We start from the raw sequence: 27,743 nt of genomic DNA on the forward strand, positions 1-27,743 counted from the left end.
TAGATGCCTACCCCTCCATGGTTTTACCTTTAGCATTTCCTGCTGGAGGAAAAGTAGGAGGTATAATAATCACTCCACTGCAAAGGGAACTCCCCTCACCCATAGCTCCCTTCTTCTTCTGTGTCTTGGTTAATCGAGGAGGAAGGGAAGGCTAGACATTGCTGTGGTTGCTTTATAAGCTCAGTCACTTGTTTTCTAGAACTGGTGATGACAAGTGTGGAGTCACCTGTCCATCTAGCCCTTTGTGGCAAAGACCTGGGGAGCATGGGTGGTGAGCACAATATAGATTCTTCCCATCCGCCACTATGTTTGCTCTTGGGACTTGAACTTAGCAAAGAGATGGATCACAAAATGGGGTGCCAGGAACTAGCTTCAAAAAGCCAAGCCTCAAAATATAAGTGAGTCTGTCCCTATGGGAATGAATTCCTAATCTTCGGCAAGGTCACTGGCACAGTAACCATACAGGAAAATTGCCTTGGTGGCCTTTGGGCCCTGGTGGCTTTTGATTCCAATCTACCTCTCCTAAGCCCCTGAGAATTCGGAGGATCCCACTTGCTTTCTGGTTTTCTATCCTATCTAGACACCCATTCCAGCTGTATTAGTGAGAGTTTTATTGCAAACAACCCAAACCAACTCTGGTTAACTTTGTAAGAAAAATCATCCATTGGAAGGGAACTGGGTCACTCACAACCAGTAGGAAGGCTGAAGAACAGGGCACAGGCAAGACCCGAGGGTGGTAAAGGCTCAGCCAAGTCCGTTACAGGCGCGGTCAACCCGGGCCACTCTGCCACAGCCACCATGGCCACTGCGCCCACTGCCGTCCTGCTGGAGCTCATCAGCCCCGAACACATAGCAATCCCCCACCCTCGACTGCAACACCACTGCCAAGAATAATCCCTGACGGAGCTTTGAGACTTTGCATGGCCTCTCTAGGTTTCCAGTCCCAGGCAGATGCCTGCAATTAGCTGCACTTAAACCCCTGCTGATATTTCAGATATCAGGGCTGAGGAAATGGCTCTCTCTTCCCCACTCATTTTCCATAGTTGGAAGGGACTTGCTGCCCATCTGTTTTGTTAGTTTCCTCCAAATAAAAAAAGGTTGCAGGGAGGCAAACATATGGAAAAAATCTGCCCTCCTGCAGATTCCCCTGAAGGGGTGACGTTACCTTTGTTGCTTGGAGAAAGGTAGCCAAGCCTCTTCCATGGTTTCTCTAACACGTAAATGAATAGGTTTTCATTTTAGTTCAGTTAATTTCAATATAATCTTTATCATCTGCAGCCAAAATAATCCTGAATCGGATTTTCATCTTTCTACCTGTGATTCTCAGCCAGGGATGGCACAGTGCCCTCCGACCCAGGGGATACTTGGAAATGTGTGGAATATTCGTTTACCATTACTGAATGTTGACTAAAGACTCTGAGCATCTTGAAAGCCACGGCACAGTTAAACACAGTAAGCATTGTTCTTAATCACTGCCAATAGTGCCACCATTAGGAAATATAGCACCTGCATGGACCAGGACAGGTGTCACCAATCAACCTCTTCAACCCAGTCTTGACACGGGGCAGAGCTGTGACTGAGTTATTACAGTTGGCAAAAACCCACACATTTGCCATCCTTGACTGTGGACCAACTGGGACAAGGAGAGAAAGCCTAATGCACCCAAGGTCACACAGCTCAGCGCAGAATCCGTTCTCTGGTCCCAGCTGGGCGCTCTTGCCATAACACTCTGCTGCCCTTGCTCTGTTTGTTGGGGCAGGCATGGGAAGTCCAGACTTGCTTCAAAGTGTTTTCAGAAAGCTCTCAGGGAGGTTCACTGGCTCAAGGCAGGGCCCCAGGTGCCAGGGTGCCACCTGCAGATGCAGACAACAGAGGGAGAGGGGCTGTCTGCGGAAGAGGCTGAACTTTGTGGGCAGAGCTGGCACCCAGCAAAGGAATAAACAGGGAGCCGGCATCTCATCTAGGGGGAGAGCAGGGGCTGAGAATGATTTGGAGCAGTCACTTCAACCAGATACCCACACAGGAACTAATTAGCACCTTCCTTCCAAGCACAGCCCTCTCGGGGCAGGAGGATGCTCAGTGGAGAAGAGAAACCATTAATTACTTTATCAGGAAGCGCTGATAAGTACCTGAAAAAGGTATCACTCGGGGCTCCCAGCTAATTAAGGACGGCTGCAGGGTGAAGGGATGTGTCTCACCCTGGAGAGCAGAGCGCTCCATCTGAGCCTTCTTGGCTTTGGCCCAGACAGAAAGCAACTAAGGGCTACTGCCCCGCCCCTTCCCCAGAGACCCCGCCCTCTCGGTTCGGCAATTCCCAAGCCTGGGTCTTTGGGAATCAGGGAGTCTGCTGGCTGCAGTGCCTGGCAGCCTAACTGGGGGTCAGGGGGTCCTCAGAAAGGAGGTCCGGTTTATTTCCCAAGACTTCACACAATAGCCCCACTAGGATTTGATATGCTCTGTGCATCTTTTCCCTGGGATTATTAGCGTGTCCATCTCGTGGGGGGCGGAAAACAAGGCTCAAAAAACATAGTGTCTAGTCAAGGACCTCTCAGGTTAGGAGAGGCAGAACATGACTTGAACCCAGATCTCCAGCTCGAAAATGTTATCTGCACCACACTATATTATTCTGCAGGGTCTCAGGCACAGCTTCTAGCTGGCAGACACAGGTTCTAGTCTGGGGCTCCTTCCTTAGCTCTGGGGGCCAGTTCCTTCATTTCTCAGAGCTTTGGTTTCCTCGTCAGTAGAATGGGCTAATAATGCTTACTCAGATGGTCATAAGGAGAAGCCTGTGTTACAAGGTGACACACAGATCACCTAGGACAGAGCCTGTTGGCCATAATTTTGAGTCTCTGATGTGCCGGTTTTCATACTAATTTCCAGCTGCAGGAATTTTAGTAGCTAAGTAGATTAAAGCAGGACTTTTCTGGAGGGAGGATAGTGGGCAGCTTGGCCCCTCTGCCCCCTGCAGAGACTCTGCTGAGTGCCCAGAATTTTTCAAAGCATAGTTAGACAACCCAGATCTAAGGGAAGCGGGGTACCCTGAGATCTCAAGGGCCTCTGAATAAATGCCGCCACATCCTTTTATCCGATGGAGGACATCAGTGGCCCACATCAGTGGCCCATGCATTGGAGCTTTTCTCCAGGAAGGACTAATGGATTTACACGAGTCCCTCCTACATTTCTCCCAGATGGTCACCTGGCTAGGGACAAGGGAGGGAATATGATATGCACAAATGGGACCAAACCCATGACCTTGCCATCCATCACTATTCTCTAAACAGCCCCTCTCCACCGAGGTAGGCAACCAGTAGTCGATTAAGAAACTAGTAAAATTTTGTGTAGGCACATCTGTTTTAGGCCTTCCAGGAAAGTAAAAAATCACATTAGTAGTAATAGCATTTTTCCACTGGGTAACTAACTATAACACAGATTAGAGAGGCTGTCGTGCCTTTCCTAAGGACACATCTGAAGATAAGAGCAGGGTCCAGAAATGCTGAAGCCCGGCTCCCAGAAGATAAAATGTAATGAGAACGTACCTCAGTTTCTCAGGGCACCGGAAGAGGGGATGCTACCACCGCTCCCCGCCCCCAGCTCTCCAACCCCCTACCCCCTGCCCCAGCGTCTGAATGCAGCTTTGCCCTCTGCCGAGTTAAATGCTTAATCATTTCTTTTGTTTACCAAGGGTGGCCCAGAGTCACTACCTGCTTTGCCTTCTGGGAGGTCCGGATTGAGGGGATGGGAAAGGGGCATTCATTGTGGACTCTTCCTTCTGGGAACGAATCTGTAATTATTATAGATGACATTCTAACCCATGGACAGCTGATCTCCTGCCTCTGTCCTCTCCCGTCCAAGGTGGCTGCTCAAAATCCACCTAATTAATTGAATGCTCTCATATCTACTATGGTCTGGTACTTGCAAGGCACACCTCATGTGTTATGTCATTTAGTCCTCAAAACTGCTCAGCAATCCAAGGAGTCTTGTTCCAACTTATGGACATGAAACTGATGCTCAAAGGGGTCTGAGCCCCTCACCTTAGCCTCATAGCTATTGAGAAGCCATGATTTGAGCCTAAGTCCATCTGAGGTTAGGCCAGTGCTCTTTCAAGCTGTCTCCATGGAAACTTTCCAGAGAAATCCCACCTGTGCCCAGTCATTCTAGATGCTGCCCAGACAAACAGCCCAGAAGCAGTGATTCGGCCTAGAAGGAAACAATGAGAGAATGCAGAGACCTGAGTTCTAGTTGGTTCTAATTTTAACCAGCTAGCTAGCTCCCTTCTCTAGACCTTGGTGTTCTCATCTGTAAAGCGGAGGGAGTGGCCCTCTGAGCCACTTCCTGCTGTAACCCCTGCACTCAATGACGGCCTGTGGATGTCCAAAGCCAAGTGTGCCTAGTTCTGTGTCTCCGTCTGATGTGTGATGCACCCACAGGCTTTCTGCCCGAGCTCCGTCTCTCCCCCAGGAGGGACTCCATCCCCCTGAGCCCTTGCTGCTCACCCGGTTTCCAGCTCGCCTGGCCTGCCCGACCTGTACTCTGGGTGAGTCAGGAAGGAGCCACCATCCTGGAAGGTGGCACAGCCCCCTGGTGGCTGTGGAGGAGGCAACTGCGGTACCGCAACTGAGGGCTTCCTCAGGCAGCTGCGGGGCTGCTCCCAACAAGGCCACGCTTGGGCTGCTTTAATAAAAGGTCCCTGCGCACTGCCTTGTGCTCATTTTTTATTTTCTGGTGCGTGTGAAAATTGTAGACTTGTTAAAAAGTGAAAAGTCAAGCACACAGTGGTTACAACCCCCCTCCCCATGGATGAGAACTGTGAGATCCTTATGGCTCAGACTCCGCACAGGACGTTTCTCTGGAAGCGTCCTCCATCCTCAGGCTGTTCACAGCAGCAGCAGAACCCCTGGCTTGGTGCACGGGCCAGAGTGGTGCTGAGGAGGGCGAGAGCCACTCCAAAGGGGTCAAGTTTATTCCCCTAGTTTATCAGCCAAATGAGGCATGTGGAGGTGCCGGGGAACGGTATGAACAAAAGGGCCGTGGCCCTTGCCCTCGAGGAGCCTGGCACCACAAGGGAGGACACAATAAACAGGCAAAGTAATAAATATGTAATATCAAATTGAGAAAGTGCTTAGAAAATAAGAAGCAGAGTGGTGTGGTGGAGAAAAAAGGTGTGTGGTGGGAGGTATGGGGAAAAACTTGTATTAAAGCATGGTTGTCCAGGAAGCTCAATTTGAGAAGAAATTCATGGAACCGCCAGGTTAAAAGAGGGGGAAAGAGCCTGAGGCAAGGTCAAAGGCCCTAAAATAGGGGCCATGAACTTTTTCTGTAACTGGCCAGATAAATATGTGAGGCTCATGGCCCATAGATCTCCGTATTGCCTGTGTACAAATAAAACTTTATTACAAAACAGAAGCAGGCAGTATTCTGCCAATCTCTGCCCTAAAAGAAGAAAGTGCAGCACTGAGTATGTGCCAGTAAAGAGCGAGGCAGACCAACTGGGAGCAGGGAGTGGGTGTCCCAAGGTGAGCTGCAGGGGACAGGCAGGGGTATGGGTGTGGAGGGCCTTGTAAATCAAAGTAAGGGGTTTCGGTTTGACTCTAAATGCTCTGGAAAGCCAAGGCAAGGTTTTAAAGCAGCAAAGATGACTCTGGCTATTGCATGCAGAGATAATGGAGAGAAGAAATAAAGCAGGAAAGCCAGCTTAGTCAAGGGAGAGAGCTGGCGGCCTGGCCATCAGGCTGACCTGACGAAATGTGGTTGACTTTGAGATGGAAATTGGAGGTAGAATCGACAGGACTTGTTGATGGAGTCATGGGGCAGGGGAGGAGGGGGCCCCAAGTATGGAACCCCAGTTTCTGGCCGGAGTAAGTAGATTAATTTACTGAGCTACACAAGACAGGAAATGGAGGATCTGAAGTCAGGGGATAAATTTGAGGATGGAAATCAAGAGTTTAGTCTCAGACAGGCTAAACTTGAGATGCCTGTGAGATGTCCAAGGGGAGAAGACGAGCAGCAAGGATTTCAGAAGAGGGTGTACCAGAGCTCCATGACATACCTCCCTCCCTGGTTCCATTGGCTCCACCTGCCCTGGGCTTGGCCTTTGCCCTGATTCCTGGCTGGACCAGCTCCAGTCATAGGATGACCTCCCATTACTCCTAAAGCTTCCCGCCACCATCGTTGCCTCATTTCCTGACACTCCAGGCTGACCCTCCAGGGATAAGGGTCAGGCCTCATTGAGATTTCCATGACAGCTGCTGTGTTGGGGACTTAGTGACTCTGGATCCCATGTCCAGCCCATCTGGATGGCTGCAGTCTCCAACTTCCCCACGTCTGCCCAGAGGGGCTCGATGACATAACCAGAAAGTGCAAAGGGGCAAACTTTAATCAATGTGAGACAGGCAACCGGAAGGAACTAGCAGATAGTTTACCTCCCGCCCTCCAACAGCTCTTTTAAGATGTGGTGGTTCCATATGGTCTCACTGGGTGGCTCACATGATCAACCGACCAGCTACTCATTTTCTTCTGAAGCTGTGACCTGTTTTACAATACTCCAACTGTGTGTTTCCTTTCTCCTTCCCTCCTTCCCTCCCTCCTTCCTTCTTCCTTCCCTTCCTCCCTCCTTCCCTTCCTCCTTCCTTCTTCCTTCCCTGCTTCATTGCCCCCTTTCCCCCAGTCCTGCTTCCTTGGTATTACATCCTCCAACAAAATATAAGTCCCTGGGCTTTGCTTTGAATCTTTTTTATAGGAGATTTGGCTAATACAAGAGGTTTAGGTGTTAAATATGGTAAGCACCATTTATTTAGCTCTCAGACATTTAAAAAGCACTTGTTATATGCCAGACATTGTTCTGTCTTTCAGATATCAACTCATTTTATCCTCATAGCAACCCTATGAGAAAAGTATTACTGTCACCCTCATTTTACAGATGAGGAAACTGTGGCAGAGTTTGAGTAGCCATCTGGATTAGCGTCATTCAATGGAAACATAATGCAAGTCACATATACAGTTCAAAATTTTCTAGTAAGCACATTAAAAAAGGAACAAGAAGGGGTAAATTTAAATTTGATAGTATACCTTATTTAGCTTAACATATTCCAAATATTATCCATTTCAACATGTAATCAATATTAAAATTGTTATTGGGATAGTTTTTTTATTTTATTTTTAATGGAATTTCTTGTTTCTCAATCACAGCTGACATTCCATATTATTTTATACTAGTTTCATAGTGGCTAGACATTATTATAATTCCCAATGTGATTACCTTGATAAGATTACTACCTGTCTCACACTATACATAATTATTACAATATTACTGGCTATATTCCCTATGTTGTACTTTGCATCCTTGTGGCTATTTCGTAACTACCAATTTGTACTTCCTAATGTATGGGGAACATTTACATTCTCTCATTCATATGAAGTCCTTGAACTCCAGTGTGTAGTTTTATACCTACAGCACCTCTCACTTTGCACTCATCACATTTCAAGTGCTTAATAGCCACTTGTGGCCAGTGACTATCCTATTGGACAGTACAGAAATAGATGGCATGTTGTCTTGGGAGGGGGTGAGAATGTAGAGAAAGAAGAAAAGAATGCCCTCCAGTTGGCATACACGGGACATTCCAGAGGGTGGTTGGGCAAAAACAGTCACTAGGAAGCTGCTTTCCAGATCAGCCACTTCCCTCTTTCCTAAAATGGAATTACCTGGGAACAGGACAGAATCCATACACTCCTCTTTGCTCTCCCCACTTGACAAAAGAAGGAGGGCCTGATTTAGGGAACAAGTCCCTGGGCGATTCCATACATGGGGACGTCTGTGTTGCCGTAGTGGTGGTAGGAGCAATAACAATGTCCATTGAGTGGCTTTGTTCTTTCCTCCTACTCTCAACGGAGAATGAGAACGCTGGAGAGAAGCACCTGTGAGAAGCAAAGAGAGGAAGCATTAGATGCTAAAATGGCATTTTCCATTTTTAGAAATGCAATTAATAAATTGCTTTGAGCTATAAGAACTAATGTGGAACAAAAACCTGTGGAGAAATTAGAAATAATAACAAACACTTAAGGAGATAAAAGGATATAGAGTGTCTTAATGTTAAATGAGCTTTTACATACGTTTCTAAGTGAATCTTGGTGGGTATCAAATCAGAGATGTTCTATTTCATTGGATAAATTTAAAAGTGTGATAGAATTGTTTTAAATGTCAGTATTTACTCTCTGACAGAAATGATCACCCTTTGCAGCTATTTAAACTCAGACAAGTTTTAGACTTCATTTTAAAAATGTACTGGAACTGGGAGTGGATGGTTTCAGGAAATTGTGTTAGGGGCACATACACAGGCAAGCAAAGCTGAGGCCTGCTGCCCTGCTGTCTGGTAGAAGTCTCTGCTGTTTTCACTGCTCTACGCTGGGCCCCAGGGCCTTCTTGATATTTGGGTAATAATGGCTTCAGGACACAGTAAAAACTGGAGAGTGGGGGAAATAGGGAGATGTCAGAACAAATGTTCAGTTCTGAGATGACTATAGTTAATAATACTGTATTGTATACTTGAAATTTGCAAAGAGAGTAAATCTTAAATGTTTTTAAGATCTCACTACAAAAACTGTTTTTACAAAGGCAATGAAGAAATGAGCTACTTTTTCTTCTGAAATCTAGAAAGTAGATAGGAAACCAATGTACAATGATTGAGGGGCTGTCATGGGCCTGGCCGTACTTGAGGCTCTGCAGCCATCAGTTTTCATGGTTCATGGTGGGCCCTATTACCCCTTTTTGCTGTAGGGAGACCAGGTCTCAGAGTGGTAAATGAGTTGCTAATGCAACTTACAGCTGCCTTTTGGCTTATAGTTGGTAAGCACTAGAGCCAGGACTCAGCCCACTTCTGCCTTAATTCAAAACCAGTGCCTCTCCATTGTACTACGCTGCCTCTAGAAATCAGAGAAGGGTCTGAATCCCCATTGGGGTTTTGGTTTTTTTCCCTTTCTCTGATTAAAACAAGACCCTGCTTAATCTTTTCTCCAGCCTCATAAAATTCCCTAAATCCAGAAACATAGCACCCTCTAGTGTTGGGGCAGACGCTTAGAGGTTAGTTGGTTGGCCTCCAAGAGAGCTTGGCTGGCCCCTCCTGGCCTCCTCCCACTTCCCTCTCCATCCAGGCTCCTCAGTGAGCCTGCCCCAGACTCCCGCCCCTCCCCAACCACGGTGATCAAAGGAAGGAAAGAGAAGAGTGGCAAACCGGAACTCCTCAGGCTTGCTCCTGAATGGGGATTCTGGTCACATGTTGAGTTTACCTGGAATGCCCCATGCTATTTTAGGAAGGCAGACATCCCAGGGAAACAATGAAATGGGAAGAAAAACAACTAAAGCAAAATCCAGAGCCTAGTTTTTGCCAAACCAACCCCATGCAGTCTAAACAGGCCCTGGAAGTCAAGTAAGGCGAGGGAAGGGCTGTGGCTTCAGGTGTCCAGGTCACTAGCAAAGTAAGATGTACAAAAAGGGTCTCCTTGAAGTCCCCAACAAGTTGGTGATGAAAGGGAAAGATCCTGGGTAGGCTGAGAGAGGGGAGCACAGCCTGGCCTGAGCTGGAGGTTCTGCTCTACCGTTTGTTAGCAGGGCGACCTCAGCCAAGTAGCCTCAGCTAGAAGATAGACTCCTAGTGACTGGCCTGCAGTTTCTGTGAGAAGGCAAATTCAATGCCAGCTCCATACACATTTGGTTAGTAGAATGCTGACAAATACTGGCTATTCCTGCTGGAGCTGCAAGGAAACTAGTTAGTACTGCGCGAACTGTGATTGTCCTTAAATCTCATATTTCTCAAAGGACCAAGGAACACATATATTCTTGTATGCCGCATGTTGAGGGGCCAATAGAAGCATTTTTCCATATTATTCTCTTCTCCATCAGGCCTGGGGGACACTGGTTTCTGCAGTGAGTCTGCATTTGTGTGCGGCAGGAGCCAGAAGGACTAACTGGGATGTAAATGAAAGTGTAGACATGCTGAGGTTTATTTCAGGTGAAAAACATTTTAACTACTGGCTTTTGTGACAATCCTTTTGTTAAAGGGCCAGAGAGAAGAAGAAAATGGGAAAAGCAACTTTGGCATGAGATTGGGGGCTAACATGGAAAAAACAAGCAGTGACGGGCGTCGGTGAGGAGCGGAGAAGTCAGAACTGCCATGCGCTGTTGGTGGAAATGGGGAGTGCTGCAGCCACTTTAGAAAGCAATTGGGGGTTTCTCGAAATGCTAACCTGGAAGTTACCATGCGACTCAGCAATTCCGCGCCTAGGCATCAGCCCAAAAGAAATGAAAATGTATGGCTGTACCAAAGTTTTTCCACGAATGTTCATAACACTATTGAAAATGTTCATAGCATTATTCCCATGGTAAAAAAGTGGGAATGATCTAAATGTCCATCAACTGGTGAATGGGTAAAGAAAAGTGCTATCGCCATACAACTGAGTATTGCCAACAACAATACAATAAGGAATGATGCTAAAACATGAACGAACCTTGGAAACATTATGCTAGGTGAAAGAAGTCAGACACAAAAGGCCACATACTGTGTAACTGCATTCATAGCAGATGCCCAGAATAAGCAAATCCATAGAGACAGAGAGCAGATCAGTTGTTTTCAACGGCCTGGGGAGGGGGAAATGGGGAGTGATCACTAGTGAGTATGGGGGTTCTTTTTGGGGTGATGAAAATGCTTTGGAATTAGATAGTGAGGATGGTTGCTCAACTCTGAATAGTCTAAAAACCACTGAACTATACCCTTTTAAAAGCGTGAATTTTATGGGAGGGGAAGTTACCTCTCAATAAAGAAGGAGACACGGAGGGAGAGAGAGATGATATCTCAAGTCCAGCATGTGAAAAGTGACAGAATTTGCCTTAAAAGAACAGAAGAAGTAAAAGATATCTTAAATTGATAAGAATTACAGATTGTAATTACTAGGGAGAATTTGCTTAGGAGAAAGACTGGGGAAGAGAAAAAGAAAGTCCCCGGAGCTAGGGGGGGACCGAAAGGCAGACCACATTCCTTATCAGCTCCCTGTGTGTAGTTTGATTTTGCATGGTAGCCTGGGATCTCCCCATGTATATTACATAGTATTTTGGCTCCAAATGGGCCCTGAAAGACATAATTTACTTATTAGGGATTTATTGAGAATTTGTTATGTGCTACATACGATGCTAACACTCTGGGGAATGAGGGGCCAAGCATTGCGTGCTGGCTGACTCTGCATCCTCCTGCCCCTGAGCCCGCCTTTTCCTGTCACAGTCAGGTCAGCTGTCAAGTTCCCCCATCCCACTTGCAGTCAGAATTCCAGGCCCTCTTCTCTCCTCCCTGCCCAGTCCCTGGGAATTCTGCATTACATTGATCTCAGTCCAATTTATTGATCTGGAATTCTTTATCAACACTCTCATAGGTCTGTCACCTGTGGCTGCCCCCAGTTCTCCATGAGGCTTCACTCCACACGTGACATCCTCTCTCTTCGCTCCCTGTATTCCCCAAAGAAGCACTGATATAAGGTTATTGGTGTAACCAATTTTTATTGTTTGGTAGAAATAGGGGGATGATCACAGAGCAGAAGAAAGGAAGAAGCTTGAAATCAAGCAGACACCACTACTGTGCAAAGTTTCCTTTGCCAGCCCTGCTTCGGGAACCTTCTCCCCAGCCAGCCCCTCCGGTCCTCATGGCGTCACCCACTGCCACCATTTTAACAGAGAACTACCTCTTCTCTTCTGCCCTCTTCTAGATTCTGTCACCTCTCAAGAGGAAAGACCCATACTTTTCTTTCTGAGCTTTTGAGAATTCCTTACAATTTCTGTTCTTGTATTGTATGGAGCAATTTAACCCTCCTTTTGTTCGGTCCCCTCCTATCCAGCCAGGGTGCAGGCTGTGCCAGGTTTGCATGGTGAGGGAACGTTGAGAGAGGGAGTTGCTTTCCAAATGGACCACTGCCCCCCAGAGCAGTTCTGACCGTGGCCAGTTGGTACAGGCATTGCTTTCCAGCATGAACCACAGTACCTGTCCTTGGAGTTCAGGAGCCAGGCCAGTAAATAACCCCTGGCGGCTGATTGCGAGCAAAGCTTGGCACTTTGGTCAGCCTCAAATTCCCAGCTGGCACCTTTGTGTCATGGAGGCCCAGCGTCACCCCTCAGACCCTTCCCAGGGGGCTGGGGGGTGAGCTAAAGCCTTGCCTGGTGGGTCAGTGTTGGGCTGCCATAAAGCTACCATGAATTGGCTGGCTAATGACAACAGAAAACTGTTCTCTCACAAGTCTAGACCTATATTTGGGGCCTAAGACCCCTGCTTGTGTGTAAACAGTGGATTAGGACCACATCCCCCCAGCTACCTGGATCTTGCCTTATATTGGGGGCTAAGGAAGGACGAGGGAAGGAGGATAACCATTTATTGATCACCTCTTGGTGGCTAGCTCCTGATAAACATCATCTTATTTAAGCCTCTCAGCCATCCTGCGTGATAGGCTCAGAGAGGCTAAGTAATTTTCAGGAAGACACACAGCCAGTAAATAGTGGTGCTGGGATTCAAGTTCAGTGTGATTTGACTTGATTCTCACTATAGGCTTTCTCTGTTCCCAATATACGTGGCAGCAGATGACTGCCCACGGCTTCCCAGTTGTACCTGTTATTGGATCACCTGGAGGGAAAGTAAGTCCTCTCATAACTCAATCCATGTCTTGGGTCAGGTTCTTCATCAGGATCAATCAAGTGCGGCCATAGAGTCAGGGCCACTGGCAGGGCCATGGCAGCTTCTGTTCTGACCATGTGGGACAGGAGTGGGCGTGGAGGAAAGAGGGTTAGTCAATGTCCACTCTAACTGCCAGTCTGTGGATTACCCCTTATTGGTAAGAATGACATTTAAAAAGTAGATGAGAAGGAAAACTTCACCTTGACTGATCCAGATGCCATGCTGGCCCGCTTCTGATCCGCCTCTGACCGGGGACTGAAGTCAATCACATCCTGATTCTTTAACTGCAGGCCCGGACCTGAGTCATCCCTCTATCTGGTCACACAGACAGTGGTGGCGAGGTCTGCCGGGCTGTCCACACTCAGTCGCAAACATCTGGGAGGTTCTGGACTCCTGTATCCTGGTGACACCATGTCACATGCTTTGTTTCTCTGTCCCTCAATTTTTCCAGTGACGGCAGTGGGAGTGAGATATGACCCATGTCACAGGCCCATGTTGCAAAACCATTAAAGCCAAGACTTTCTGGAATCTCCATGGAGTTTTGCAGGGTAAACCACGGTGAAATGCAAGTTGTGTGTCAACCAGTCCTCCAGGCAGCTGAAAATTGGCTTTGCGGGCCTCCCTGACCCCATCGCCCACAAATCATCCGGATGCACAAACACCGCTCAGAGCTGACAGCTACCAGCCCGAGGGTGCTCCTCCACACCATGCGAATGGAGTGCACTTAGTTAATGACCTGAACTGCCCTGCCTGCCCTGCGCTGGAGGAGCTCAGCGGCTTTCTCGTGGTTGCCACTGCAAGCTATTACATTTTTTGTTCTTTTTTGCTGATTCTAGACAGAGGGGAAGGGAGGGAGAAAGAGAGGGAGAGAATCATCACCATGAGAAACATCGATGTGTCTCGCAAGTGCCCCAACCGCAGACCGAACCCATAACCCAGGCATGTGCCCTGAGCAGGAATCAAACCCACGACCTTTCAGTTTGCAGGATGACACCAGCCGATTGAGCCACACTGGCCATGGCTGCCAGCTGATTTTTAATTATTTTCTGGGACTGTTGCCCCTAGAATGCTGGAAAGGAAGTGCTCTCCCCAGCCTGCTGGGGAACAACGTCCGCCTCCAAGTCCATTCTGTTATCTGTCAGCTGGAACACTAGCTCTCAGACAGGTGAGGAGCGCTCCTGCAAACCGAAAAGACCGGAACAGGGAGGAGCCCGGTGCTTGTCAGCACTTCTGTGGCTGCAGGGCTGACATGATTCAAAATACCGACCTCTTTTTAAATTTCGGAAACGTCGTTTCTGGGAGTGCCTTATTGAACAAGGCAACTGGGGTCTTTTACTATTTTCTTAACACCGTTATGATTTTTTCCTTTTAATTCCAGCAGCTGGTGTTTACTGAGCACCCGCCCTCTGCTCAGCTCTGCGTTTTCCACGTCTCACCTCATTCAAGCCTCACAACTGTGAGAGGCAGGCACGTTCACTTCCCCACTCTATAGATGAAAAGACTGAGGCTCAGAGAGGTTTAGCCTGTTTTTCTTGCCTGAAGTTGCAGGTGGCAAGAAGAGAGTGCCAGGATTCCGGCCCAGGCATTCTGACTGCAGAGCCTTCCCTCTGGTCACAGCTTCTTCCTCTCTCCCTGGAATCGGGTACTGGGAAAACACCCCAAACATACCAAGCTTCTGGCTTGTAACTTTTACCCACTTCATCCCAGCACCCTGTGCTAGCCTACTTCTGAATAACAGAACTGCAAGGCCAAGGTGTCATATTCTCCCATCACAGAGAGGGGCTCAGCAGGCAAACGCACCGAGAGATGTCTGTGTCCAGGATGGGCTGGCTGAGCTCCTGGGCTGACAGATTCTTGCATGTCCTCTAGCCAGCTCCACTAGATGTCCCAGGAAGGAGATGACTCATTCATTCTTCACCCAGAAAAGTAGAGTCTGGGATGCTGCTAAGGGGCAGGGGCAAGAATCGGGGCAGGGTGGGAGCAAGGTACTCCAGACACAAGAATTTCCTGCCTCTGTTCTTTGTCACTTTTCCACTGTCTTGAGCCTCGGCCTGCCAGCCTATCCCCTTTACTGCCTCTGTAACCCTCCTCTCTAGTATTTTTAAAGCCACAGAGCTAACGAGCCAGAATTTTAACGCAGCCCTAGTCCAAGTATAATGGGTTAAATTGAGTCACCCAAAAAGATGTGTCCAAGACCTCAGTCTTGGTGACCTTACTGGGAAACAGGCTCTTTGCAGATTCAAGTTAAGGATACCAAGGGTGGACCCTAAGTTCAACGATAATGTCCTTATAAAATAAAGGAGAGGAAGACTTGAAACAGGTGCACAGAGAAGAAGGCTAAATGAAGACAGAGAGAGAAATTGATATTATACTACTCCAAGCCAAGGGACGCCGGGAGCCATCAGAGGGTGCATGGCTCCGTGGTACACCTTGATTTTGGACTTCTAGCCTCTAGGTCTTGCTGACTCATGAAGGATTTATCTTACATGTGAGTAGAATCACGTGTAGGCTTTAGTGTGACTGAGTTGCAGAAACACTTGTTAAGGAACACAAAGGTGAATGAGATGAGACATGCTCTCACAGTAGCTGCACGTGACACACACACATTCTGTGGCAGTTGGCAGAGCCCACGCCCAGGATAACATGTTGGGGCAATGCCAGCACTGGGGCTCCACTGGCCAACGAGGACCCCTTGTCCAGGGTCAGGAAGGACTGAGTTGCCTGACTCCTGCCAGAGCAAAGTGTGCTATCCCTAGCGGGCCACCAGCACGGTCATCTGTAGTCACTGGAGGGGGACCACAGTCTCTCAGCTCCTCTGCTGCCCCGAAAGGAAGAGTTTATTAGAATGTTCTAGAGAAGGGAGGGCGTGCAAAGTCCCATAAGCAGAAGTAGCAGTGCCAGCGTGCTGGGAGGAAAGAAGTCCGAGGGCAGCACTCAGCAATGCAAGTAAAGGAGGGGGCTGGCGAAGCGTGGTACCAGCTCACACAGGGCTAAGCTAGAATCGTAGGCCTTTACTATTCATGGTATCTGCATTGCTCCCATCATGGGCCAGGTCCCAGCACTGCACACTTTCTTTGCATAGTCTTATTCAATCCTCAGACAATCCTGTGGGGCAGGTACTATTATGATCTAAACTTTACAGATGAGAACACTAGTGCTGAGTGTGGGCCCAGCACCCTACCCCAGGTCTCTCTGAGTCTAGAGCCCCCGGGTCACCATTTCTATACAACTTCCAATCTTGAAGCCAAAAAAAAAAAAAAGCCTTAGTTAGATGTCAGCTCTGTACTTAGCGTGTGCTTGTTGGACCAGTAGCATCGGCATCCTCTGGAAGCTTGTTAGCAATGCAGAGTCTCAGGCCCACCCAGACCTGCTGAGTCAGAATCTGCATTTTAACAAGAGCCCACGGTATTTTGTACGCACCTTCACATCTGAGGAGCCCAGCTCTGGAATAGACCATCGCTTTTCGTGTCTTTTTCTCCAATCACTAGGGCTCCAGCATGTTAATAGGAATTAGAACTTTTCATGGTCAAACGGGTTTAGGAAAAAGTGAGTTGAACAAAGCCAAACCGGCTTCTTTGTTACTGGATCTCTTGGCACCTTTAACGAGCTGAGATATATATTACGATGTGCTAATTGGGGGTGGAGTTTACAGCATTCCTCAAACTTATCTGACCTTAGAGAACTATTTTTTTCTTTTTCTTTTAGAAGCAGCTTGCAAAACTAGTGTACCAAATAATTAGTTTGGGGGAAGGACTGATTTAGACCAGCTGCCTTATGGCACAACTGTGTAAATGAGGTTGAGCGCCATCCTCCTTTTGCCCAAGGTGGCAATCAGCTGGTGGCTGTGTTGGGGGCTGCACACCACCAGCCTTGCAGACTTTGTGTGCAGTGTTCTTTCCAAGGTCTGGGGCTCAGGAATTCAACTTTGATCCTGACCCATCATGTCCTCAGCTCTTTTTTTCCAGTTGTGAGGAAGTGACTGTGCTGTAGCTCAACAGGAGGAGGTTGGAGTCAAACAGGTTAATGAGCTCCTATCCAGAGGCCAAGCCACAGAGCTGACAAGCGGCCAGGCAAAGGAGGGAACGCTGGTGTGTCTGGTCCCAGGGGTTGGGCTCCTTCCCCGGGGGCAGAGATATTTCCAGCTGTGCAGCCCCACCAGGCAGAGCTGAGCCTAGACATGGTATAAAGGTTGAGTCCTGAAGAAGAATCCAGGCCTCCTTCTGGCCAAGCCCACAACCACAGGATCACAAAAAACAGTGAGTCGCGATCCAACCCTTGGGAGATATAAAGGACAGTGTGTGTGTGCTGGGGGCCGGAGGGCATCAGAAGAGTTTTTCTGGACTTCTAAAATTGAGAAGGGATTGTGGAAGTGTCTACCACCTGCCTGAGGCACTGAGATGTGAAGAGCCTTCTCTGGATCTCAAAGGGGCATCTCTTCCAGTTTATGCCACATATTCAGTTGTTGGGTCAGATAAGGCAATGTCCTTGTGGCAAAACAAGCCTGCAACCGGGCATCCCAGGGAGGGGGGCAGTGAGGACCTGTGAGGTCACGGAGGTCACCTCCTCCTCGGCCCCCAAAATAAAAATAAACAGTTCACCTTCTCTGCATGCACCTGCCTGTCTTCCCTCTGGTCCTTCTCCTGGACGTCAAGACTCTGCAGTGCGATCCCCGAACCCAGACCTTGTAGGTACAGAGGGAGTTTCCTTGGAGGGATTAGGGGAGGAGACAGAGAAAGAGCCCCTCTGAGTGCCAGGCACTGAGCTGGTGCTTCGCCCATGCTATCTCACCCTCCCAACAGAAAAACAGACAGGTACTATTTCCCCCCCATTTTATAGGTTAGGAAATGGAGACACAGAGAGGATATGCAGTGGGCCTGAGGTCAGCAAGTGAGAGCACTGAGGCATGAGCCCCCAGGTTCTGCACTCTAACACACTCTTGGACAGGAAAGTGTTTAGTCTGGGGAAGCAGACCCAGGGAGAGGAAATAACCGGGGGATGAGCAACCTCCATAATTCCACCAGGGGTGGCCCAGCTCTGTCCCTCCCACCCTCAGGCCCCTCATACACACTGCAGAACCATGGAAGGCAAGACACTCAGACCCCACCCTGACCTAGTAAAGCTGAATCCCTGGTGGAACCCATGCATCCCTTTGTTAAAAGTTGTCCAGTGATTCCAATGCAGTCAAAGTTGAGAACCAACCTCCTCACTTTATAGATGGAGACACTGAGCCCAGGGAGATAAAGCAGCTTTTCCAACAGTGTGCAAACCATTAACACCACGAGAACCTCAGCCAAGGGGTATAATTCTCCGTCAGCCAAGACTGGCTCTTCAGACCACCTTTCCCGCTGACTATGTAGGCTTGCATGAGTCATTTAACCTCCAGATGAAAGATTGAAATGCATTTACATTCTTTCTATAGTATAAGAGTTCAGAAAACACATCTTCTCCCTACTGATCCCCCTCTCCAAATCCAGCCCGCTTTCTAAATACTATATAATGATGGACGGAGTAGACTGTGAACAAGGGTGAGACTGAGAACGACTATTTTTGAGTTTAAGGACAAGGCAGGACTTGGGGTGCCTGGGGATGTTATCTGTCCAGAGGGTTCCTGGGGAAGGACCCAGGTGCCATCCAACGACTAGCTCGAGGTGACTGGGGTGGCGGTAGTGGGGAAGGAGGGCACAGGTGTGAGATGGCTGCTGTTGACTGGAGGGGCAGCCAGAGTTGGGCAAGTCCATCCTACCAGGAAATGCAGGTAATGCAGGCAGAGGCCCCTGCAGGTGGACAGTGGTCTCTTTAAGACAAAGAGCCCTGCCAAAGTGCCCTCCAGGGAGGGATGGCTCAAAGGCGAGCTAGGGCAGGGGCCCCTCCCCTGCACGTGCCTTTGCTGCATAAATAAACGACCGACTAAAACCCTCATATAAATATCCTACCCTGTGAACAGTGTTTATTTCCAGCAGAGTGGAATTAGGGGGAACTTTCGCTTTCTTGGTCATCCATTTCTTTGATATTTAGCTTTTCCCTAACAACCACTGTACTACTTTTGTCATAAAAAATAATGCATTTTAAAATGCTAGTATAAATATTTGCCAAACACCCTTTACCTATGCTTCCAAAAGGACTTTTAGGGAAAATCAGTCCTAGGAGGAAGATTTTCAAGTTACTGCAGCTGAGGCACAATTTGGTGCCCTCTCACTTATCTCAGCCATTTAAAATGGCAGCTTCCTGGATCCCAGCTGATCCTGCTCTCCACCAGCAGGAAGCATTTTAGGCCTAATCAGCTCTTCTGTCCCTACTATTGCTTTGCCATTGAAAGCTCTGCTGCCTTTCTCCCCTATGCCATGCCCAGGTGCTCTGCCAGCCGCAGCCACAGCCACACTGGACTCTCACTCCATGTTCCTCAAGAGCAAGAAGATTGCTTATCCCCTTAGCAAATGGTTAACTTTCAGTGCAAGAGAAGGGAGAGGGAAGAGGCTCTAAAAGACGATCGTGCTAAAGAAATGCCATTGTTTTGTACCAAATAGTGGCCCCAAGACTGGCTGTGCCCAGATGTCGTGAAGTGAGGGGACAACCACAGGGAGCATTTCAAAATGAGAAACTCTGAAAACAAAGTGAAGGAGGCCTGGTGCACAGGGTTCGCCCCTCTGGGCGGTGTTTGCCCTGATCCCTCTGCCTTGCCCAGCCAGACACACCCAGGCACAGAAATGCTTAGCAAAACATCGTGCAATGACATCTCCTTAGCTTAGGGATGATTGTGGGAGCACCTAAGGCCTGCCATCCAGTGGGCGAGCACAGAGGTGCCGAAAGACATGGGTCTGCCTGAGTGGTGGGCAAGCTTGAGTCTAGTGCTTAAAGCACACACTTTTCACACAACGTGGTCCCTAAATATAAGACAGCCACCTCTTTGCAAGGTTACCCAAAGTCATAGCATCTGTTCCATGCTGATGGGAGCACTGGCTGGTGGGGCTCCATGAGAGACAGTTGGTCAGTCTCCAACACGGTACTTCTGGAGGAGTCATCGAGGCAACTTTGACTACGCACAGGAAACCTGTGCACTGATTTTGGAGAATGACCTTGTATTGGACATGACTTCCGTCAGTGTGGGATCCCAGCTCCTGCTTCATTGGCCGCCACCATTCCTTTGTTCTCTTCCCATCCAGACCCTTGTGTCTCTAGCTCTTGACACCACATAGGCCTTTGACTGGGGTGGAAAGCCAACTGCTCCATCACGGGGGATACCTGGCGTATCTGGGTGGGACAGGGGCCACCAGAATTTGGAATGATTCTTCTAATCCCATAATTGCCAAAAGGACTCAAGGGCCTGATATTTAGTGAAAAAGGCATCAGCTTTCTCATGGAACTCGGCTGGAAGGGTTCACGCTCAGGGATGCCAACCCCTTCCTAGTTACAGGAATCTGAGCTATGAAGACACTGGATGGGGGACAAGGCCCTGGGCTTGGAGACAGAGCAGTGTTTCTCTGGAAAGGAATCTTGGCCTCTTGCAGACCTGGGAAGTGCCAGGGCTTAGCTCCTGCGTGAAGATAGCTGGTGCCGACAGCTGGGGTCAGGGCTCTGGGACAGCTCCCTGCACAGGCCGGTGGTCCTGGAGCGGGAGGTGCTCTTCCAAAGGCGGGGCTCTGGATTCTGCAGATACCCCAAGGCTGGCCCCTCTGACGGCCCTGGTGGTGTCAGAGCCATTTCACAAGCACTTGCCACAGTTATCAGCTCAGGCTGAGTGTTTCTGGAGTGTGGAGAGAGGGCGGAGGGAGAGGAGCAGCTGCAGGCTTCCTCCCCAGCATCTGGGCGGCCCAGAGGGGCTGAGGAGTCATGGGACAGTCATCACGGATCTGTCTCCAGCCTGCTGGTTCAGAGCACGCGCGTGGGGGCTGGGAGGCTGAGATGCCGGTCCCATTCCAGCTACATACAGGCCGAGTGCTGCGGACATCTCTCACTTGACTTCTCTGGGCTTCAGTCTTCTCACCTGCCAAGTAGAGATAATAAGACCATTGTCACAAGGCTGTTGCAAGGCTACAGGAGAAATGGGACAAAAGGTACAAAGGTGTGTCACAGAGTGTGAGCCTGCTGGGGAAGGCTGGGCCACATGGTGGTGGGAGCAGACAATGACAAGGCTCTTTGCATCCTCAATAATGTCCTCTGTTTGTCTTGTTTCTGACAAAGGCTTGGAGAAAAGGAGAGGGGCTCCCTGTGGGGCGTGGAAGGGGTCTAGAACACAGAGTGCTAGTGCAGGGAAGGAAGCCAGGATTAGCAGGCAACCGTCCTCTTGGGGGGCCATGGGTCTGCCCACATATGTTTGATGTCTCATATATCATGCAAAGGCTCCTATTAACTAAAATAAACTGTTTCCCTACGTATAAAATGAGGGATTGGATGGGCTGAATGTCAGGCTCTGTCCAACTACAATTTGGTGTCTCTCGATACACTGAAAAACCATCCTGCACATGCACACGTACAGGTTCACATGCATGTACACACTCACATGGAGTCACAGTTGCTCACACCGATATGCGTTCTGTTCCCTGGGTTCAAGTCAGAATAAGCTGGTCTTTGTGGAAACCCACAGGCTTGAGCTCCAGGCTTGGGCACACCTGTGCTGCTACTGTTAGGCCTTCCCTCGAGTGAGAGAAGAACCAAGACCTGGGGCCACTCTCCTGTCTGGTCTCTGCATTACCACAGAGGCAAGGGGGACGGCCAGGCCAAGGAGGATGCAACAAAGAAGAGGAGGGTGCAGATCCTCCCAGAAGGCAGCGGTGTAGGGACTTGGCTTTAGCCCACTCCCAGATGCCCCCTAGAGAGGACCGAATGCCAGGCTTAGCCCAGGAAGGCCCGAGAAGACCAGCCAGTGCTCAGTTCACACCTTCAGCCTTGGGGTGAAGCAGGGGGACTCAAGGGTGACATTTATGGTCGTTGTCCCTAGCTCCCCTGATGCAGGACCAAGCAGCGTGGCTCCTGGGGTAGCAGCACTGGATCATGAAGTGGTTCATCCAGTCACCTGACACCTTTCTGAAGCAGACCCAGGCCCTGCTTTGGAGGAGCTCAGAGCTCTGTGCCCGGATGTTCGCTGTACGGTGGATTTCCCAGCTGGACTGAGGAGACCCGCTCCTGGCATGATGTGAGTAGGCTTCAGTGTAGCCAAGTCCTGGTGAGGGCTGAGGGTATAACCTCTGGGTTTTGAGTCTCCATCCAAGCCTCGGAGCACAGAAGACCCCCTTTGCCCCGTGTGCCCCATGCCTGGTTCCCACCCTGTGCCTTCTCAGGCAGATGCCAGGCTGGATCCCAACACCCCAGCCTGATGTGTGTCACTACATTTCCCAGCACACACACCACAGGTCAGGACCAGGCAGATGCTTCAGCACAGGGGTTAAGGAGCAGCCCTGCTGTAGGAACACGGCAGCCAGGGGTGATACTTCTGGCTTCGGAGACAGAAAGAGCCTCAGAAGAAGGAAAAAGAACGAGCCCCAGGAGAAGGCTGGGATACTGATGGAACCCTGCGGGAATGTGATATCAGCAAAGACTTGGAGGCAAGAACAAATGAGGGCCGAACACATTTTTGGCAGAGACCTTGAATGGCTCCCTGGCTCAGAGGCGATCACTCCTTCGTACATGGGGAAAGGGATAAGGGTTTTGGAATCCAAAAGATCTGACGGCATACTGAACATGTGACATTAGGTAAAGCATTTAACCCCTCTGAGCTCCAATTTTCTCTTCTGAAAAATGGAGATGTCACTACCTGCATTGGCTATCTCACAAGGTGGTCATGTATTATCACATAAAGCGACGCACAGATAGATGCCTACTTAGCACAGAAGTGATGTCTCCTCCCATTTCACCTTCCCTACAAAGCCAGGAAAATGCTCTGCCCTCACCTCAACACCATCCTTCTCAGGAGACTGGTGGGTTGCTGAGATGTCCCACTTCCGCAGGAGCAAGCAGCACAAAGGGAGAAACCAGGCTCCGGGCTGGGTGGGCATCAGGCGCACCCAGGATTTCGCCAATGAGAAGTGCCTTCAGACTCCATCAGAAGCTGGAGAGCTAAGGAGAGACTGGGCACCAGCCGGGACAAGGAGGAAAGGAGACAGAGACAAGGGAGGGCCAATTTGTTTTTCATTTGCACGACTTCCAGCTATTTAATTGCTATTGGTATAACCAAGCCAAACATCTTGGCTTGGACTTGATTCCCTCCCACCCCTGTTCTTTTTTTAAATCCAAAACTGAAGAATGTATCTCCTTTAGAACTGTGTCTGCCAGCCCATTCCTTTCTGTTCCTGAGGGTCTAGCTGGAGCTAGTCCCCGTTTGCCAAGGTCAAGGGCTGAAGACATTGGCTCGGCAATGAGATGCTGCAGAAGGCCAGGCAAGGAGGGTCTCTTCTGGTGGAAATCGGGCCTTCTAGATACCTTTTTGTTCGCTCTCTTAGCCTCCTGTCCTCCTTCTTCCTGTGCATGGACCGTGCCTGCCTGCCTGTGTGCTGTGTGTCCACGACAGGGCCACGTTCTCAATGGGGGAGCACTTCTACACTCGCCTAAAACTAGAATGAAAGAATCTGGTAAAATGGAGATATTAGACAACTATTCTAGTTCTTCAAGTTTTATTTAAACTGATTCTACCTAAAATAACCAGTTAAGTGAGGCTGGAGCAGGCGGTCCATTCTGCTCAAGTGACCCATATAATTATCTTGATTTTCCCATTTGCTTTGCGTGTATAAGACAACATGTATAATCAACATCACCCAGATCAAACAAAAAGTGGTATTAGGCCCAGCCTCTTCACAGGTGGCATGTTTAGTCTTTTATTCAACATACCTTTTTCAAACAACAAATATTTATTTTGGCAGATACCATGCTAGGTGTTGGGGATGCAATGATGAGTAATCCCAGATAAAGCATATGTTTTTGGTAAGAATAAAAAACACAAAACAAAAAAGCAAATATGATCCTTGAAAATCAAAGGTCAGCAAGAATCAAAACTTTTCTGTTTATTGGAAGCAACTTTTAGTAACTGTCCACAAAAGTAATGAACACCTGTGTGTGAAGTCAGATTGCCTGGGATGCTACCTGGTTATTTATCTAGTCACCACCACTAGCCTCTTCCAAGGCCAAGGGCTCGCCTCAAGGCTGTTAAATTAACAGGTGTGTGGAGAAAACCATTGACTCTGGCATGAGAAGCCCTGAGCCTACAGTCTCTAACAGATGAATGACCTTGAGCCAGGCACTCTATTCTCTCTTTTCTAATCCATAAAGTGGGCACCACACCTACCCTAGTGAACCACAGTATTCTTGTGAGGACCAAGAAGATCATGGTGAAAGTGCCCTGTAAACTGTGAAACTCCAGACAAAGGAGGCAGTGTTGGAGGAGTTTCTCCACGCAGAAGTTTAGTAAATCCAGGAAGGAAAGAGCAAAAGAAGGGAGGGAGAAAAAGAGGACTGATAGGGATTGCACTGCCATTGTCACACTTAACCCCCGCGACAACGCTATAGAAGTATCATCCTCATCTGCAGATGAGTAAACTGAGGCACAGAGATGTTAAGGAAGCCACGTTGCTAATCTGTTAGGAGTTGGGGTTTGATCTGTCCCCCCTCATAAAGTCTAGCTGGACCTGTGGGGAGAAGACACCAGCCTCTCTCTCTCTCTTCTTTTTTTACTCCAGAAAGTATAGGTGGCTTCTCCAAAGCCACAGAACTGATTAGTGACAACATCAGAGAAAAGACAAAAGGTAAGATAGACTGATTGTTTTTCAAACTGTGGATGCTTCTCCCTAGTGGGTCGTTAAATTCGTTAGCAAGTTGTAACCAGGAGTTTTAAACAATGAAATAAAATGGGATAGAATACCTAACTAAAAGGAAACACTGCTTCCGGATGCTCTTCAGTTTTGTGTGTGCAGAGCCCAACAGTAGAATGGCTGTGGGTCATGGTCAAAGCCTCTGAATGTCCCCGACAGGAGAGTGAGTGTGAAGGAGGAGGAGACCCATGGGACTGACAGGACGCTTGAGCCAAGTCCCAGATCCGATCCTCCTCCGATTCAAGCAAAACAGCTCTAAAATAACCACAAGGCCTATTTTTAGCACATTCCAAAATTACCTTTCCTTTGTCTCTGGCAGTGACCCGGAGGGCTCCTCCACACCCTGCAGCTCCTAGGGAGAAGACAGGGGCCCAGAAAACCGGTGTGCAGGAAGGAGGCCAGGGGCCAGACTTTTATATAAACCCCCAAGCTGTTTCCCTTGCCTGACTTCCTCTGCCTGCCTGGGGATTAGAGCAGGGCCTCGGAAACAGGGAACAGCATCCTTCACAACAGGATGTAGCAGAGGGACCACGCACCACTCTCTGAGTCAGGCCCCCGGTGAGCCAGGCTCTAACTGCACTTAGTCACTGCAGGACACCTTAACTCTTCGGAGAACAGGAGCAGTCACAGCTGAGGGTCTGAAGGGAGGATGCAGGGGAGTTTTCCAACCCGTGGCCCTGGGGACAGGCCTTCCACAGCCTCGGCGCCCACATTCCTGCTCCTGCACCTGGAGCTCACCCAGCACCCAAAGCTTGAGGGTAGAGAATAGATGGCACTTTCAGGATGCCTCCCATGTTAAAAGACATGCTCGGGTGCACGTGCATGTGTGTGCGTGTGTAATGGGGGAGTGTGTGGGTGCTGAAGAAACTAGAGTAATCAGGAACCTCATCTCTGGACCATGAAAGGGGTTGGTAGGGGTCCCGCCTGTTGGTTAGCAGAAGGGTTGACCTCTGTCTTTTCACATGTGTGGGGATAGGGATGTATTCCCACACATATGAGGGGATACATGTATGAGGGCACACATGTATGTGGCTATGAGGAATGGGAGTACAGTGAGAAGAAAACTATCCATGATACCAAAGAAAATGTCAACCCTGAAAATGGATTATCACTGAAGAGCCAGCCAAGTGAGAACAGGCAAAGTAAAAATTGAACACTGCAGTCGATTTCATGAGCCATTCAACATTTAGGTCTAATTTCCATATAGATCGCTAGGGATTATGCTTGTCAGTAAATCTCACAGGAGACAGACTTTGTTGCGGGTTTATCTGATTACATGAAGCTCTGCTCATGGGTGGTCAACCTTCACTGAGTGTTGCTCCTGAGACAGGGCTGCTGTGCTCCCAACTTCGAACATTCAAGGGGAATCCTGAGAGCCAGTTCCCACCACTGCCCAGAACCAGTCACCTCTGGAGAAAGTGCCGTTCAGGCAAACGTGGCCAGTGAGAGGTAAAGCCAAGTGCCTGAGCGCTCTGACACCCAACCCCTAATCTGCAAGGCTTAGCTGTTCACAGTCCCCCTGTCTACACCCCAGATTCTGGTGCAAAAAGGCTCCTAGGAGAGAGATTCCTGGGAGAAACACCCTGGGTGGCTCTCTAGTATGGCCAGGGTCTGTGGAGACACACAGAACCTAACTCTAGTGAGCGAAAGCTCCTAGCCCAGGGCTAGCTGAGTAACCTCAACACTGGAACTTTCCCTCTTTGTAAGGGTGGTGTTGAATTAGAGCTGATCCTCAGGGCAGAGAGGCCCAGAGTTCTCGGGGTGCAGGGTGGTCTCCTGGCAGCTCATGCTCCTAACTCAGTGAGGTCTAAGACTTTACTTCCTTCTAGCACGGCCTGGGAGGAGCTCCCAGGCCCCTGCAGGCAGAGAGCCGCTGCCATGGCTCCAAAGCAGTTGTGGCTTGGAAAGAATCTCTGGCATGTGTCATGTGTCCTCCACAAGCCGTGATCCATGGTGTGTTGGAGAAGCGCTTTGTTCCGGGGCCAAGAGGTCAGTTCGTGGGAGGGTCGCCCATAAGTCTGCATGCGAGGCAGCTCCCCTCCCCAGAGCCATCTGCTCTGGCTCACAGATCCAGCAAGGGAGGCTGGGTGGCTTAGGCCTGAGCTCACAGAGAGCTGCTAATGAGCTGTGGCTGGGGGTCAAGGCCAAGGGTTGGAGAGGAGGGGCCATGGAGTGATTGGCCCACTTGGGTGGACCCATAGGGACAAGAGCTGGTTTGGGACAGGATGGTGGGAAAAACCCAAGAACCAAGTTGTCTCAACTCAGTCCCCTGACCACACTGAGACCCGGTATAAGTCATGTCCTGTCCTTGGGCCCCAGCCTCCTTCCTAGTGAAATGAGAGGGTTGGACAGTCTCAAAGTTCATGTCTAGCTTTGGCATATTAAGGCCATAATTTTCTGGGTTTCTTAAAAGACTCACAGTTGTCCTGTGAGCAGGAGCCACAGTTCAGCAAAGTAAAGTGGACAGGATGGGGTGCAAAATGGGAAAGGGGGTACTGAAGGCAAGAAGTAAATGCAGAGAGTTTGAATTTCCCAGCTGGCCAACTGGCATGTACGATGTCATTTTCTTTATTTTTCTGTAATTAGGTTTATTTTGTATCTCAAGCCCCTATTCTGGCTGATACAGAAAAACTAATGTAGTTACTTTCAGGTAAATTGATCACTTAAGTCATTTTCTCAAACATTTTAGTGCTCAGCTCTATTAAATTCAGGATTTTCACTCTCATTTCCCACCCTGGAGCTGAGGCTAAGTGCAGGACCCACTGACTCCGTGGAGAGGAGGAGGCTGTGCCTCTCTGCTCATTCTGCCCTGAGACCTGCTTTGTGATGTCACGTGTCCCTATCTGGTCTGTATACATGCCCCCACCACGCTTTGGCTTGCCCTTGGCCTAGGGTTCCACGCTGCTACAACTCCCTGCACCATGCCTTTGTTCCTACCTAGACCCCTTTGCAGACCTGCAGCTACCTTATGGTCACCCTCTCTAGTCTCATTTCCACTCCCCTGGGTAGAGCCATGGGAAACTTGGGGTGGAGGAGGGCCCAGGGAGAGGCATTCTTTGCCTAGACTTGCCACTTGCACTTCTAGTCTGTAGCACACCATGGTGGCCAAGGGGACTCCCTGAGGCTCACCTAGGGTCCCCACCCTTGTGGGAGTGTTCTGTCATTTCCCCCACCCAGGACCCAGGAGGGGACAGGGTTCAGGGCTCCAGAAAACCCTGAGGGTGCATCTAAGTCTCCAAACTGTCTTCCT

At 49.2% G+C, this 27,743-nt stretch overlaps 1 long non-coding RNA gene across 1 annotated transcript; it reads left to right on the top strand.

Moving 5' to 3' along the window:
* Positions 1-20,471: 20,471 nt before the first annotated feature.
* On the top strand, positions 20,472-24,422 carry LOC128627719 (uncharacterized). Its single transcript, XR_008392009.1, has 3 exons — positions 20,472-20,749; positions 21,634-21,828; positions 24,362-24,422. It is a non-coding gene; the product is annotated as an uncharacterized LOC128627719 (long non-coding RNA).
* The last annotated feature ends 3,321 nt before the right edge of the window (positions 24,423-27,743 follow it).

This window comes from Artibeus jamaicensis, unplaced genomic scaffold (assembly GCF_021234435.1).
Source record: "Artibeus jamaicensis isolate MK-2021 breed Jamaican fruit bat unplaced genomic scaffold, CSHL_Jam_final contig_465, whole genome shotgun sequence".
NCBI lineage: Eukaryota > Metazoa > Chordata > Mammalia > Chiroptera > Phyllostomidae > Artibeus > Artibeus jamaicensis.